This window comes from Crinia signifera, unplaced genomic scaffold (assembly GCF_055691185.1).
Source record: "Crinia signifera unplaced genomic scaffold, ASM5569118v1 HAP2_SCAFFOLD_432, whole genome shotgun sequence".
Taxonomy (NCBI): Eukaryota; Metazoa; Chordata; class Amphibia; order Anura; family Myobatrachidae; genus Crinia; species Crinia signifera.
Window position 1 is genome coordinate 17,153 of NW_028142325.1, and position 16,705 is coordinate 33,857.

At 45.8% G+C, this 16,705-nt stretch overlaps 5 non-coding genes and 3 pseudogenes across 5 annotated transcripts; all 8 read left to right on the forward strand.

The window, feature by feature from the left end:
* Positions 1-548: 548 nt before the first annotated feature.
* On the forward strand, positions 549-739 carry LOC146055271 (U2 spliceosomal RNA). The gene has a single exon (XR_014468566.1). It is a non-coding gene; the product is annotated as a U2 spliceosomal RNA (small nuclear RNA).
* Positions 740-2,094: 1,355 nt separating this feature from the next.
* On the forward strand, positions 2,095-2,285 carry LOC146055272 (U2 spliceosomal RNA). The gene has a single exon (XR_014468567.1). It is a non-coding gene; the product is annotated as a U2 spliceosomal RNA (small nuclear RNA).
* A 6,530-nt stretch (positions 2,286-8,815) lies between these two features.
* On the forward strand, positions 8,816-9,026 carry LOC146055260 (U2 spliceosomal RNA; annotated as a pseudogene).
* A 1,355-nt stretch (positions 9,027-10,381) lies between these two features.
* LOC146055261 (U2 spliceosomal RNA) lies at positions 10,382-10,518 on the forward strand (annotated as a pseudogene).
* A 1,117-nt stretch (positions 10,519-11,635) lies between these two features.
* LOC146055317 (U2 spliceosomal RNA) lies at positions 11,636-11,811 on the forward strand (annotated as a pseudogene).
* Positions 11,812-13,166: 1,355 nt separating this feature from the next.
* LOC146055273 (U2 spliceosomal RNA) lies at positions 13,167-13,357 on the forward strand. Its single transcript, XR_014468568.1, has one exon. It is a non-coding gene; the product is annotated as a U2 spliceosomal RNA (small nuclear RNA).
* Positions 13,358-14,712: 1,355 nt separating this feature from the next.
* LOC146055274 (U2 spliceosomal RNA) lies at positions 14,713-14,903 on the forward strand. The gene has a single exon (XR_014468569.1). It is a non-coding gene; the product is annotated as a U2 spliceosomal RNA (small nuclear RNA).
* A 1,355-nt stretch (positions 14,904-16,258) lies between these two features.
* Positions 16,259-16,449, forward strand: LOC146055276 (U2 spliceosomal RNA). The gene has a single exon (XR_014468571.1). It is a non-coding gene; the product is annotated as a U2 spliceosomal RNA (small nuclear RNA).
* The last annotated feature ends 256 nt before the right edge of the window (positions 16,450-16,705 follow it).

Consider the following 16,705-nt stretch of genomic DNA (forward strand, 5'->3'; position numbering starts at 1 on the left):
GGTCCTGCCACATGAATGCCTGTCCATCTGACTGTCTACTACTACTGCTGCTGAATGGGCTCAAAACAGGAAAGCCGTCATTGCACCTGATTGTGCAAGATTCCTCCTTCTCCTCTGCAGCAGCTAGCTGATTGATTTACTCAGCAGCAGTTCGTCAGGGACACAGGCATGCGGCAGCAAAGAGCGAGGAGACAGCTGGCTGCTGCTGCTTGCCTGTTGGTCGTCTGCCTAGTGGGTGTGTGTCTGTTGACGCGACGTCAACAGACGGGGCGGAGCACATGCAAATTTGGCCTCCTACCCAGCTGAGGCACCCTGCCCGCCCGCCGACGACCTAATCACAAAATCAGTTGGATGGCTACTCGTCCTCCGGTCCCTGTCCAGCACTTCAAGTCCTATTCATACCTGCCGTACAGCCTGGTATCTTTCAGACTGCAACGTCAAAGAAGTGATGTGTGTGTGTTAGATGTGTCCGTGGTGCTGATCTCTTCTCCACCAGTGTTGGTGGCCGAATTCCGGTTTGCGCGCTTTGCTGGGACCCCATTCGGGTTATCGCTTCTCGGCCTTTTGGCTAAGATCAAGTGTAGTATCTGTTCTTATCAGTTTAATATCTGATACGCCCCCTATCTGGGGGCCATATATTAAATGGATTTTTAGAACAGGGAGATGGAAGAAGAGCTTGCTCTGTCCACTCCACGCATTGACCTGGTATTGCAGTACTTCCAGGACCGGTGCACCTTCCTAATCTGTTATCCAAAAAAAGACTATTTCCATTCCTGGCACTTGATTTGGAGTATCAATTGTTTGTGCACCTTTGTATTTAGAAATGCATGCATTTGCTGCTTCAAGGTTTAACCCTTGTGCATAAATACTTTCAAATCCTGCCTCAGTGTATCATTTTGTGACTATTTCTTGACTCCTTGAATTGTACTTTCTGGAATCGAGGCAGTTAATTACTTGACGTGACACTACACTTGATATCAGCATATGCGGCCTAGCCAAAAGACCGGAAGCCTGCCTAAATTAAAGGACTTATCAATCGCTGCGACCTCCCAATAAATATGCAAACGCTATGTGACTTACCTACGATCTTACCACGGAAACATCAACTGGATCAAAGCAATGGAATTTTTGGACCCCCTCCCTCTCGATTTGAAATGGCTTGTTTTTTTTTTTTTTTCTTGATCTCTTATATATTTTTTTTCTTTTCTTTTTGCGCTCTCTTTTCTCTCTCTTTTGTTTTGGGAATTTTTTTTCCTCTTTATTCTCTTTTGTTTTGGGAATTTTTTTTCCTCTTCCATTTTTTTCCAAGCCCAACAATTGATGATCATTGAGAGGGGGATTTAGAAAAAGTATCACTTACCTTCTTCGGACCATCATTTGGGTGGTAACTGCCAATAAAAGAAAACATTGGCCCACCCAGCTCACCTACACATGACTGTCCTGTCTGCCTGTCTGTTCCAAGTGACTGTCTGGCTGTCAGGTTCCGCCGGATTCCGAGTGAGCAGCTTGTGATGTCATAGAGGGCAGATTGTGATGTCACACAAAGGGTCCTGCCACATGAATGCCTGTCCATCTGACTGTCTACTACTACTGCTGCTGAATGGGCTCAAAACAGGAAAGCCGTCATTGCACCTGATTGTGCAAGATTCCTCCTTCTCCTCTGCAGCAGCTAGCTGATTGATTTACTCAGCAGCAGTTCGTCAGGGACACAGGCATGCGGCAGCAAAGAGCGAGGAGACAGCTGGCTGCTGCTGCTTGCCTGTTGGTCGTCTGCCTAGTGGGTGTGTGTCTGTTGACGCGACGTCAACAGACGGGGCGGAGCACATGCAAATTTGGCCTCCTACCCAGCTGAGGCACCCTGCCCGCCCGCCGACGACCTAATCACAAAATCAGTTGGATGGCTACTCGTCCTCCGGTCCCTGTCCAGCACTTCAAGTCCTATTCATACCTGCCGTACAGCCTGGTATCTTTCAGACTGCAACGTCAAAGAAGTGATGTGTGTGTGTTAGATGTGTCCGTGGTGCTGATCTCTTCTCCACCAGTGTTGGTGGCCGAATTCCGGTTTGCGCGCTTTGCTGGGACCCCATTCGGGTTATCGCTTCTCGGCCTTTTGGCTAAGATCAAGTGTAGTATCTGTTCTTATCAGTTTAATATCTGATACGCCCCCTATCTGGGGGCCATATATTAAATGGATTTTTAGAACAGGGAGATGGAAGAAGAGCTTGCTCTGTCCACTCCACGCATTGACCTGGTATTGCAGTACTTCCAGGACCGGTGCACCTTCCTAATCTGTTATCCAAAAAAAGACTATTTCCATTCCTGGCACTTGATTTGGAGTATCAATTGTTTGTGCACCTTTGTATTTAGAAATGCATGCATTTGCTGCTTCAAGGTTTAACCCTTGTGCATAAATACTTTCAAATCCTGCCTCAGTGTATCATTTTGTGACTATTTCTTGACTCCTTGAATTGTACTTTCTGGAATCGAGGCAGTTAATTACTTGACGTGACACTACACTTGATATCAGCATATGCGGCCTAGCCAAAAGACCGGAAGCCTGCCTAAATTAAAGGACTTATCAATCGCTGCGACCTCCCAATAAATATGCAAACGCTATGTGACTTACCTACGATCTTACCACGGAAACATCAACTGGATCAAAGCAATGGAATTTTTGGACCCCCTCCCTCTCGATTTGAAATGGCTTGTTTTTTTTTTTTTTTCTTGATCTCTTATATATTTTTTTTCTTTTCTTTTTGCGCTCTCTTTTCTCTCTCTTTTGTTTTGGGAATTTTTTTTCCTCTTTATTCTCTTTTGTTTTGGGAATTTTTTTTCCTCTTCCATTTTTTTCCAAGCCCAACAATTGATGATCATTGAGAGGGGGATTTAGAAAAAGTATCACTTACCTTCTTCGGACCATCATTTGGGTGGTAACTGCCAATAAAAGAAAACATTGGCCCACCCAGCTCACCTACACATGACTGTCCTGTCTGCCTGTCTGTTCCAAGTGACTGTCTGGCTGTCAGGTTCCGCCGGATTCCGAGTGAGCAGCTTGTGATGTCATAGAGGGCAGATTGTGATGTCACACAAAGGGTCCTGCCACATGAATGCCTGTCCATCTGACTGTCTACTACTACTGCTGCTGAATGGGCTCAAAACAGGAAAGCCGTCATTGCACCTGATTGTGCAAGATTCCTCCTTCTCCTCTGCAGCAGCTAGCTGATTGATTTACTCAGCAGCAGTTCGTCAGGGACACAGGCATGCGGCAGCAAAGAGCGAGGAGACAGCTGGCTGCTGCTGCTTGCCTGTTGGTCGTCTGCCTAGTGGGTGTGTGTCTGTTGACGCGACGTCAACAGACGGGGCGGAGCACATGCAAATTTGGCCTCCTACCCAGCTGAGGCACCCTGCCCGCCCGCCGACGACCTAATCACAAAATCAGTTGGATGGCTACTCGTCCTCCGGTCCCTGTCCAGCACTTCAAGTCCTATTCATACCTGCCGTACAGCCTGGTATCTTTCAGACTGCAACGTCAAAGAAGTGATGTGTGTGTGTTAGATGTGTCCGTGGTGCTGATCTCTTCTCCACCAGTGTTGGTGGCCGAATTCCGGTTTGCGCGCTTTGCTGGGACCCCATTCGGGTTATCGCTTCTCGGCCTTTTGGCTGCGATCTGGGTTTATAGCCCAGCGTGGCTGAAGGGTTTGAGTGCAGGGGTCCTTCGGCGGGACTCCTGGGACGTTTGAGGAGGGATCGTTGTTTCGCTTTTGGAGGAAAAGGAGGAATACGGACGGCGGCAGGATGTCTTACGTAAAGAATACCCTGAGGATCATCTTTGAGAAGGCGGTTCCGAACAGCATGCTGGTCTATTTGGTGGAGGAGGTAATGGGAAAATTGTTGGGGGTGCAGAAGAGAGAAATTTTTTGTATTCAGGAGATACAGCAAATGAAGCAATTTGATGTAACCTTCGTGGAAAATGGTGTATATCATGAGGTGTTGGGCAAAATTGAAATGTTCAAAGATGATCCAGTGCTTGTAGGGTTGATTGTTCTCCCAGCGCTGAGTGAGGAGATTCCCCTCACCATACATATGTTCGACCCCTTCGTGAAAATTGAGAGGATTTTTGCCTTCTTACGTCAGTATTGCTCCTCCATAAAAGGGGGGGTAATGCAGAAGAATGTTTGTGGTATATTTAACGGTGCCTGGAAGTTTTGGGTCAGACTGAAAACAGACGATAAGGCCCTCGATAGAAAAATGCACCCCCCGGCCTCCTTTTCTGTTGGTGACTTTAGAGGGTATTTACACTACCCTGGACAACCGGAGTTTTGTAGACTTTGCAAGCAGTTCGGGCACAGGAAGGGTGACTGCCCAAAAGAGGTTTTTTGTAAGAATTGTGGCAAAAAGGGTCATGAAGCCTTCAAATGTCCTGACCCCAGGAGGTGTGACTTTTGTGGGGAAACAGGGCATATGGCACGTTCCTGTCCTAAAGAGAGTCATGAAAGACCTAGAGGTAAAGAACCAGGGGAATACGCACAGGAAAATGCTGAGTTTTTTGAGAGAAGGCAGCAAGAGTTCCGTAGAAAGCAGGAGGAGGAGGAAAGGGCTCGGAGGGAGGAAAATCAGGCGGGTGTCGTACCTGATCACTCCCCGATAGCCCCGGAGATGGTGTATGGTGATGATGTGCAAGGGGAGGAGGGTAATGAGGATCAGCTGTCACCAGCAGCTTCTCAATTTGAGACCGGGATGGATGGTGTGTCGGGCGTGTGTTATAGCCCGTGTAGTAGTGGCATAGGCCCTGGAAGCCCAGCTGAGAATATGGAGGCGGATGACGCTGGTGGGGACTGGAATACAAAATGCAGGGCTACGCCGGGAGGTGAAAGCCCGGGGACAGATTATGATGCGACACCGGACATATTCAGAGAAACGAGCCGTGCCGCAAAGAAACCCAGGACGGAGGGGTTGGATGATAAAGAAATCCCTATGAGGGAAGGGTTGCTGATGATACCGAGCATGGGTATCGTGCGGAAGACCCCGGAAGAGATTCAGCAGGAGGTGGAAAGGAGACAGGCTTTTGGTTTGGAGCAAGACCAACGTTTGTTGCAGAAGCTTGGGGGGCTTCATGCCCCTGATAAAGACAAAGATGTGGGATAGGGTTTTTTTTGTTTGGTTTTTCTTCTCGGTAACAGAATGAAATGCCTATGAAAATAATAGGTATAGCATCCTTAAATGTGAGAGGATGTAAGTCCCTTTCACGGAGGGCGGCAATTTTGGACTATGTCAGAAATATTAAGTCAGATATAATTTGCCTGCAGGAGTGTGGGATTGATGAAGCACCCAGAAGTGCAGAATGGAGGGAGGGTTTTTCTTTGTGGAGCGGTTCTAGGGAAAACAAAAATGATGGGGTGGGAGTACTTATTAAGGGGAATAAGTTTAAAGTTAATTCATATACCATTATTGAGCGGGGTAGATGTTTATTAGTAGAAGTAGATTACGGGGGGTGGAGGTTTAATCTAATTAATGTTTATGCGCACACAGATAAAAATTTGAGGAAAAAATTGTTTGAGGGTTTGGGATATTATTTATGTGGGAGGAAGCCAGTGGTGTTGGTGGGGGACTTTAATTGTGTGATTGATAGGGGTGTGAAAAGAGGTATGAGTGAAGTGAGAAATGATGTTACGAGTGGTCTGTTGCGTAGTATGATTGGGGATTTTTCACTTATGGATGTGGCGAGAGAATGTGGTGGTGGGGTAGCGAATGCAACATATAAAGCGGACAGAGGAATGATTGAGTCACGGTTAGATTATGTTTTTGTTTCTAAAGATTTTGAGTGTAAGAGTTTTGTGCAAATGAGAGTGGGGTTTTCCGATCATGATTGTGTGGAAAGTGAGTTGGTGTGTAAGGATAGCGGTGAGTATGGAAGAGGTGTGTGGAAGTTAAATGTGAGTATGCTTGGTAAGGAAGACGTTGTGAATGAGTTTGCGAAATGTTATGAGGTATGGAAGAGCAGGAAGAAAATGTATAAATGTGTGTTAGAATGGTGGGATTGGGTGAAAGGTGAGATTGCAATTTTCTTTAGAGTGAATGGTCATAAATTGGCAAGAACAAAAAGAGAGGAAATTGAATGGTGGGGTAAGAGACTGGATTATTTGTATAGATTGCGTGATGAGGGTGTGGATGTGTCGGATGAAATATGTGAGACGAGGAATGAGTGTAAGAGTAGGATGAAAGAGAAAGGGCGGCAGTTGGTATATCGAGCAAAAGTGGAATGTATGGAGAAGGATGAAAAATGTAGCAGATATTTTTTTAAGAAAGTTTGTGGTGGAAGGAAGGATATGGATGTAATAAAAGGTGAGAATGGTGAGGTTTTGAGTGGTGAGAGTATGAGAAAGGAGGTTGAAAGGTTTTATAGTATGCTGTTTGATGTTAAGGGATGTGATGAGAGTATGGAGTGTGAGGTCTTGGGTGCAATTGAAAGAAGAGTGGAAGAGAGTGATTTGGGGTGTTTGTGTAGAAATTTGAATGAGAAAGAGATTAAGGATGCAGTTGAGAGTTTGAGCAGAAATAAGACGCCTGGAAGTGATGGGTTGCCAGTTGAGTTTTATTGTGTGATGTGGGATGTGATTGGAATGGATGTTGTGGAAGTGATGGATTATATGTTTAAGAATGAGAAAATGAGTGAGAGTATGAAAGAAGGGGTGGTTGTGTTGATATACAAGAAGGGTGAAAGAAAGGATGTGCGTAATTGGAGGCCAATTACTTTGCTAAATGTAGACTATAAAATATATGCGAAAGTGGTGGCTAATCGTATGAGAGGTGTGATTGAGCAGGTGATTGGGGAAGAGCAAGTGTGTGCGGTGCCTGAAAGGAGGATAAGTGAGAATCTGATGTTGTTGCGGGATATGATTGGAGATTGTATGAAGCGTGAGCAGAGGATGTATGTTATGGCATTGGATTTTGAGAAAGCGTTTGATAGGGTTGCGCATGAGTTTTTGTTGAGAGTTTTGTTGCGAATGGGATTTCCGAGTGATTTTGTGTGTAAGATTAGAAGTATGTATGACGGTGTGAGTAGTAAGATTTTAGTGAATGGGTTTTTGAGTGGAAGTTTTTATGTAAGGTCTGGTGTAAGGCAAGGATGTCCGTTATCCCCTATTATTTTTGTGTGTGCGTTAGAACCCCTGTTGTGTATGTTGAGGCGTGATAAGGTTATGAAAGGTTTTTTGATCCCTGGGAGTGGTGGTAGAAGTGTGAAGGTTTTAAGTTATATGGATGATGTTGTGATTGTGGGTGAGAGTAAGAGAGCGTTAGAGAGAGCTAAGTTGTTGATTGGGTTTTTTTGTGGGGCTTCAGCTTTTAAGTTGAATTGGGAGAAAACAAAAATAAAGATATTTGGGCGAAAGGGTACGGATGATGTTGGAAGTGAGTATGTGGAGGGGGGGATTAAGATTTTGGGTGTAGTGTTTGATGACGATATGCGTGGGAAAGAGAGTTGGTGTGAATTGGAGCGAAAGGTGAAAGGGAGATTGGATTTTTGGAAGTTGCGGCGTTTGACGATGACTGGGAGAGTGTTAGTGGTGAGAATGGTCATATTACCTATGTTGTTGTATGTTGCGTGTGTGTTTTTGCCAAATGTTTTGTGTTTGAAAAGGATTAAGAGGGTGTTGTTTTTGTTTTTGTGGAATAGAAGGACAGAGTGTTTGAAGAGAGAATGGGTAATGAAAGAAAGAGCGAAAGGTGGTGTTGATTTTCCGAATGTAGATGTGTATCTGAATCTGAATGTAATTGCAAGAGTGGTGAGTATGATTGAGAAAGATAATAAGGCGGCATGCATGATGAGGTACATGGCGGGGTGGATGTTGGTTAAGCTGAAATGGTATGAAAGAAAGTTGAATGAACCAGTTGCGGGAGAGGTGTGTATATGGTATGAAAGGATTAGTGTGTTTGTGAGAAAATGGGAATTGTCTGAGGTGAGTAAGGAAGATTTTAAGCAAAAAAAGAATGTTGTGAAAAAATTGAGAGATAAGGAAAGTGTATGTAAGGTAGAAGGGCTGAATGATGGAGAATGCTTAGAAGTGTGGAAGAATGTATGTGTGGAAGGTTTGGACAATAGACAAAGAGACGTTGTATGGATGAGGTTGCATGGGATTTTGCCGGTACGAATGGTGCAAAAAAGGTGTGGTTTGACGAGCATGGAGAAGTGTCCAAGGAGTGAGTGTTATGGGGATGAGTCTATTAGGCATTTGGTATGGGAGTGTGATTTTGCAAGAAAGGTGTGGAAGGGTTTGGAAGTTTTATGTAAGGAGTTGACTGGGATTGAGAGTGTGACATGGAAGATTGCTTTGTTTGGGATGAGTGTGAGAGGCGGAAAGAAAGGAAGAATTTTATGGATAATAATGGTATGTGTGTTGCAATGTTTGTGGGATGTAAGGAATATATATGTGTTTAAGAAAGAAGAGATTGGAGTGAATGAATGTTTAAGGATGGTGGTAGGGAAGTTGTATGTGTGTTATGAATGGGACAAAAAGAGAAGGAATGAGTGTGATGCGGAGGGTGTGTGGAAATACAAAAAGTGGAAGCATTGGGTGAAATATAGATAGGGTTTTAGGTGATGGGTATAGGTCTTTAGGGTTATGTTCATATGGTATGTGTTTTTGTTTAATGTGATGGAGTTTATTTTTGGATGACAATTTGGGGAAGGTGGACCTTTTTGGGGATGTGTGGTGGATTCGAAAGGGAACCAAGAATGATGAGGAGATGTTTTTTCGTTTAAAGCATGAAGTTCCCGTGATTGCTGCTCCTTGGAGTGGCGACGAAAAGATGTCTAATCTGATTGGAAAAAAAAAAAAAAAAGAAAGAAAGAAAAAAAAAAAAAAAAAAAAAAATCTGTTCTTATCAGTTTAATATCTGATACGCCCCCTATCTGGGGGCCATATATTAAATGGATTTTTAGAACAGGGAGATGGAAGAAGAGCTTGCTCTGTCCACTCCACGCATTGACCTGGTATTGCAGTACTTCCAGGACCGGTGCACCTTCCTAATCTGTTATCCAAAAAAAGACTATTTCCATTCCTGGCACTTGATTTGGAGTATCAATTGTTTGTGCACCTTTGTATTTAGAAATGCATGCATTTGCTGCTTCAAGGTTTAACCCTTGTGCATAAATACTTTCAAATCCTGCCTCAGTGTATCATTTTGTGACTATTTCTTGACTCCTTGAATTGTACTTTCTGGAATCGAGGCAGTTAATTACTTGACGTGACACTACACTTGATATCAGCATATGCGGCCTAGCCAAAAGACCGGAAGCCTGCCTAAATTAAAGGACTTATCAATCGCTGCGACCTCCCAATAAATATGCAAACGCTATGTGACTTACCTACGATCTTACCACGGAAACATCAACTGGATCAAAGCAATGGAATTTTTGGACCCCCTCCCTCTCGATTTGAAATGGCTTGTTTTTTTTTTTTTTTCTTGATCTCTTATATATTTTTTTTCTTTTCTTTTTGCGCTCTCTTTTCTCTCTCTTTTGTTTTGGGAATTTTTTTTCCTCTTTATTCTCTTTTGTTTTGGGAATTTTTTTTCCTCTTCCATTTTTTTCCAAGCCCAACAATTGATGATCATTGAGAGGGGGATTTAGAAAAAGTATCACTTACCTTCTTCGGACCATCATTTGGGTGGTAACTGCCAATAAAAGAAAACATTGGCCCACCCAGCTCACCTACACATGACTGTCCTGTCTGCCTGTCTGTTCCAAGTGACTGTCTGGCTGTCAGGTTCCGCCGGATTCCGAGTGAGCAGCTTGTGATGTCATAGAGGGCAGATTGTGATGTCACACAAAGGGTCCTGCCACATGAATGCCTGTCCATCTGACTGTCTACTACTACTGCTGCTGAATGGGCTCAAAACAGGAAAGCCGTCATTGCACCTGATTGTGCAAGATTCCTCCTTCTCCTCTGCAGCAGCTAGCTGATTGATTTACTCAGCAGCAGTTCGTCAGGGACACAGGCATGCGGCAGCAAAGAGCGAGGAGACAGCTGGCTGCTGCTGCTTGCCTGTTGGTCGTCTGCCTAGTGGGTGTGTGTCTGTTGACGCGACGTCAACAGACGGGGCGGAGCACATGCAAATTTGGCCTCCTACCCAGCTGAGGCACCCTGCCCGCCCGCCGACGACCTAATCACAAAATCAGTTGGATGGCTACTCGTCCTCCGGTCCCTGTCCAGCACTTCAAGTCCTATTCATACCTGCCGTACAGCCTGGTATCTTTCAGACTGCAACGTCAAAGAAGTGATGTGTGTGTGTTAGATGTGTCCGTGGTGCTGATCTCTTCTCCACCAGTGTTGGTGGCCGAATTCCGGTTTGCGCGCTTTGCTGGGACCCCATTCGGGTTATCGCTTCTCGGCCTTTTGGCTAAGATCAAGTGTAGTATCTGTTCTTATCAGTTGGGTATGGACTGGCCTCTGGCAGAGAATAGAGAAAGGTGAGACTGAGTAGCTGCTCTGATGGGCGGAGGGTGTGGGACCCCTCTGTTTTTTCCCGGGAGTAGTGAAAAGTCTCACTGAGTATCTTCACCTCTGCCTTTGGTAGGAGGTGTTGTTTCCGTAAATCCACTGGTAAGAGGGGGGGAGAAACACTGGGCCTAGTAGTTTGACTCTCTTGACGGGGTTTGTAGCCCCCGAAGGATGAGTCAGCGAAAGGCTCAGTCTAGTATCCAATCCCAGGGAGCGGAGAAAGGTTGGGACTGAGTAGATGGCTCCTGTTCCAGAGGTTCGTAGCCTCTGATGGGGAGACCGCGAAAGGCCCAGCTTAGTACCTTAACCCTGGGAGCGGAGAAACACTGGGACTGAGTAGATTGCTCTTCCGGAGGGGGTGCAGCCCCTAAGGGAGTCTTTCGAAAGGCCCAGTGGAGTACCCATTCCCATGCCAGGGGCTGGAAAATGCCTGCTGGTGAGACGGAGAAAAGCTTGGTCGGACGCTGAAGGGTCGGCTGCCTGGAGTCCGAGGCTGCACTGTGCCCCCGGGGAAACTCGGGGGTGCCGGACATGCACGGGTGATCCCAAGTCACCTTGCACGAATGGCACTTGCACTGCGCACTTCCCTTTAGGTTAGCGCTTCACGTCCTTACCCTGTCCTTTTGGATGGGGTAGGACAATTTTTCACACCCCCCCCCGGCCTTCTGGCTAGGGCCTTATTCTTTTCTTTTTATGATTTGCACGTTTTGCACTTCACGTTTTTTGTTAGTTTGTCACGTTTTTTTCATTTGGGTAGTGCGGCTGTCCCTAACGGGCCTTCCGTTCCCCAAACGTGACTGGGACTCTTCACCTTCTGGGGAGAGTCCCGGTTCCCTCGAGGGCAACCCCGAGCCGCAAGGCGGAGGGAAGCCTAAGTCGGGTCTCTCCAAAGCACGGGCTGCGGAGGACCCACCGTCCGAAACCCTTCCGGGGGTGGAGGAAAAGCGGGTCTCTCTAAGCTTCGGCGAAGAGGACCCACCGATCCCTTTTTTCCCTTCCTTGGCCTTATGGTTGAGGGGGGTTAGGGGAACCATGGGGCCTTTCTCCTTTGGGAGAGGGCCACACGTTCGTACGGCTGCCCCCTGTGCACGCGTTTAGTCACGTCACTGGTGGTGGTGGGAGCACACCTCGGGCTCCCTGAGTTTCTTCAAACTCATCTGTTCTTATCAGTTTAATATCTGATACGCCCCCTATCTGGGGGCCATATATTAAATGGATTTTTAGAACAGGGAGATGGAAGAAGAGCTTGCTCTGTCCACTCCACGCATTGACCTGGTATTGCAGTACTTCCAGGACCGGTGCACCTTCCTAATCTGTTATCCAAAAAAAGACTATTTCCATTCCTGGCACTTGATTTGGAGTATCAATTGTTTGTGCACCTTTGTATTTAGAAATGCATGCATTTGCTGCTTCAAGGTTTAACCCTTGTGCATAAATACTTTCAAATCCTGCCTCAGTGTATCATTTTGTGACTATTTCTTGACTCCTTGAATTGTACTTTCTGGAATCGAGGCAGTTAATTACTTGACGTGACACTACACTTGATATCAGCATATGCGGCCTAGCCAAAAGACCGGAAGCCTGCCTAAATTAAAGGACTTATCAATCGCTGCGACCTCCCAATAAATATGCAAACGCTATGTGACTTACCTACGATCTTACCACGGAAACATCAACTGGATCAAAGCAATGGAATTTTTGGACCCCCTCCCTCTCGATTTGAAATGGCTTGTTTTTTTTTTTTTTTCTTGATCTCTTATATATTTTTTTTCTTTTCTTTTTGCGCTCTCTTTTCTCTCTCTTTTGTTTTGGGAATTTTTTTTCCTCTTTATTCTCTTTTGTTTTGGGAATTTTTTTTCCTCTTCCATTTTTTTCCAAGCCCAACAATTGATGATCATTGAGAGGGGGATTTAGAAAAAGTATCACTTACCTTCTTCGGACCATCATTTGGGTGGTAACTGCCAATAAAAGAAAACATTGGCCCACCCAGCTCACCTACACATGACTGTCCTGTCTGCCTGTCTGTTCCAAGTGACTGTCTGGCTGTCAGGTTCCGCCGGATTCCGAGTGAGCAGCTTGTGATGTCATAGAGGGCAGATTGTGATGTCACACAAAGGGTCCTGCCACATGAATGCCTGTCCATCTGACTGTCTACTACTACTGCTGCTGAATGGGCTCAAAACAGGAAAGCCGTCATTGCACCTGATTGTGCAAGATTCCTCCTTCTCCTCTGCAGCAGCTAGCTGATTGATTTACTCAGCAGCAGTTCGTCAGGGACACAGGCATGCGGCAGCAAAGAGCGAGGAGACAGCTGGCTGCTGCTGCTTGCCTGTTGGTCGTCTGCCTAGTGGGTGTGTGTCTGTTGACGCGACGTCAACAGACGGGGCGGAGCACATGCAAATTTGGCCTCCTACCCAGCTGAGGCACCCTGCCCGCCCGCCGACGACCTAATCACAAAATCAGTTGGATGGCTACTCGTCCTCCGGTCCCTGTCCAGCACTTCAAGTCCTATTCATACCTGCCGTACAGCCTGGTATCTTTCAGACTGCAACGTCAAAGAAGTGATGTGTGTGTGTTAGATGTGTCCGTGGTGCTGATCTCTTCTCCACCAGTGTTGGTGGCCGAATTCCGGTTTGCGCGCTTTGCTGGGACCCCATTCGGGTTATCGCTTCTCGGCCTTTTGGCTAAGATCAAGTGTAGTATCTGTTCTTATCAGTTTAATATCTGATACGCCCCCTATCTGGGGGCCATATATTAAATGGATTTTTAGAACAGGGAGATGGAAGAAGAGCTTGCTCTGTCCACTCCACGCATTGACCTGGTATTGCAGTACTTCCAGGACCGGTGCACCTTCCTAATCTGTTATCCAAAAAAAGACTATTTCCATTCCTGGCACTTGATTTGGAGTATCAATTGTTTGTGCACCTTTGTATTTAGAAATGCATGCATTTGCTGCTTCAAGGTTTAACCCTTGTGCATAAATACTTTCAAATCCTGCCTCAGTGTATCATTTTGTGACTATTTCTTGACTCCTTGAATTGTACTTTCTGGAATCGAGGCAGTTAATTACTTGACGTGACACTACACTTGATATCAGCATATGCGGCCTAGCCAAAAGACCGGAAGCCTGCCTAAATTAAAGGACTTATCAATCGCTGCGACCTCCCAATAAATATGCAAACGCTATGTGACTTACCTACGATCTTACCACGGAAACATCAACTGGATCAAAGCAATGGAATTTTTGGACCCCCTCCCTCTCGATTTGAAATGGCTTGTTTTTTTTTTTTTTTCTTGATCTCTTATATATTTTTTTTCTTTTCTTTTTGCGCTCTCTTTTCTCTCTCTTTTGTTTTGGGAATTTTTTTTCCTCTTTATTCTCTTTTGTTTTGGGAATTTTTTTTCCTCTTCCATTTTTTTCCAAGCCCAACAATTGATGATCATTGAGAGGGGGATTTAGAAAAAGTATCACTTACCTTCTTCGGACCATCATTTGGGTGGTAACTGCCAATAAAAGAAAACATTGGCCCACCCAGCTCACCTACACATGACTGTCCTGTCTGCCTGTCTGTTCCAAGTGACTGTCTGGCTGTCAGGTTCCGCCGGATTCCGAGTGAGCAGCTTGTGATGTCATAGAGGGCAGATTGTGATGTCACACAAAGGGTCCTGCCACATGAATGCCTGTCCATCTGACTGTCTACTACTACTGCTGCTGAATGGGCTCAAAACAGGAAAGCCGTCATTGCACCTGATTGTGCAAGATTCCTCCTTCTCCTCTGCAGCAGCTAGCTGATTGATTTACTCAGCAGCAGTTCGTCAGGGACACAGGCATGCGGCAGCAAAGAGCGAGGAGACAGCTGGCTGCTGCTGCTTGCCTGTTGGTCGTCTGCCTAGTGGGTGTGTGTCTGTTGACGCGACGTCAACAGACGGGGCGGAGCACATGCAAATTTGGCCTCCTACCCAGCTGAGGCACCCTGCCCGCCCGCCGACGACCTAATCACAAAATCAGTTGGATGGCTACTCGTCCTCCGGTCCCTGTCCAGCACTTCAAGTCCTATTCATACCTGCCGTACAGCCTGGTATCTTTCAGACTGCAACGTCAAAGAAGTGATGTGTGTGTGTTAGATGTGTCCGTGGTGCTGATCTCTTCTCCACCAGTGTTGGTGGCCGAATTCCGGTTTGCGCGCTTTGCTGGGACCCCATTCGGGTTATCGCTTCTCGGCCTTTTGGCTAAGATCAAGTGTAGTATCTGTTCTTATCAGTTTAATATCTGATACGCCCCCTATCTGGGGGCCATATATTAAATGGATTTTTAGAACAGGGAGATGGAAGAAGAGCTTGCTCTGTCCACTCCACGCATTGACCTGGTATTGCAGTACTTCCAGGACCGGTGCACCTTCCTAATCTGTTATCCAAAAAAAGACTATTTCCATTCCTGGCACTTGATTTGGAGTATCAATTGTTTGTGCACCTTTGTATTTAGAAATGCATGCATTTGCTGCTTCAAGGTTTAACCCTTGTGCATAAATACTTTCAAATCCTGCCTCAGTGTATCATTTTGTGACTATTTCTTGACTCCTTGAATTGTACTTTCTGGAATCGAGGCAGTTAATTACTTGACGTGACACTACACTTGATATCAGCATATGCGGCCTAGCCAAAAGACCGGAAGCCTGCCTAAATTAAAGGACTTATCAATCGCTGCGACCTCCCAATAAATATGCAAACGCTATGTGACTTACCTACGATCTTACCACGGAAACATCAACTGGATCAAAGCAATGGAATTTTTGGACCCCCTCCCTCTCGATTTGAAATGGCTTGTTTTTTTTTTTTTTTCTTGATCTCTTATATATTTTTTTTCTTTTCTTTTTGCGCTCTCTTTTCTCTCTCTTTTGTTTTGGGAATTTTTTTTCCTCTTTATTCTCTTTTGTTTTGGGAATTTTTTTTCCTCTTCCATTTTTTTCCAAGCCCAACAATTGATGATCATTGAGAGGGGGATTTAGAAAAAGTATCACTTACCTTCTTCGGACCATCATTTGGGTGGTAACTGCCAATAAAAGAAAACATTGGCCCACCCAGCTCACCTACACATGACTGTCCTGTCTGCCTGTCTGTTCCAAGTGACTGTCTGGCTGTCAGGTTCCGCCGGATTCCGAGTGAGCAGCTTGTGATGTCATAGAGGGCAGATTGTGATGTCACACAAAGGGTCCTGCCACATGAATGCCTGTCCATCTGACTGTCTACTACTACTGCTGCTGAATGGGCTCAAAACAGGAAAGCCGTCATTGCACCTGATTGTGCAAGATTCCTCCTTCTCCTCTGCAGCAGCTAGCTGATTGATTTACTCAGCAGCAGTTCGTCAGGGACACAGGCATGCGGCAGCAAAGAGCGAGGAGACAGCTGGCTGCTGCTGCTTGCCTGTTGGTCGTCTGCCTAGTGGGTGTGTGTCTGTTGACGCGACGTCAACAGACGGGGCGGAGCACATGCAAATTTGGCCTCCTACCCAGCTGAGGCACCCTGCCCGCCCGCCGACGACCTAATCACAAAATCAGTTGGATGGCTACTCGTCCTCCGGTCCCTGTCCAGCACTTCAAGTCCTATTCATACCTGCCGTACAGCCTGGTATCTTTCAGACTGCAACGTCAAAGAAGTGATGTGTGTGTGTTAGATGTGTCCGTGGTGCTGATCTCTTCTCCACCAGTGTTGGTGGCCGAATTCCGGTTTGCGCGCTTTGCTGGGACCCCATTCGGGTTATCGCTTCTCGGCCTTTTGGCTAAGATCAAGTGTAGTATCTGTTCTTATCAGTTTAATATCTGATACGCCCCCTATCTGGGGGCCATATATTAAATGGATTTTTAGAACAGGGAGATGGAAGAAGAGCTTGCTCTGTCCACTCCACGCATTGACCTGGTATTGCAGTACTTCCAGGACCGGTGCACCTTCCTAATCTGTTATCCAAAAAAAGACTATTTCCATTCCTGGCACTTGATTTGGAGTATCAATTGTTTGTGCACCTTTGTATTTAGAAATGCATGCATTTGCTGCTTCAAGGTTTAACCCTTGTGCATAAATACTTTCAAATCCTGCCTCAGTGTATCATTTTGTGACTATTTCTTGACTCCTTGAATTGTACTTTCTGGAATCGAGGCAGTTAATTACTTGACGTGACACTACACTTGATATCAGCATATGCGGCCTAG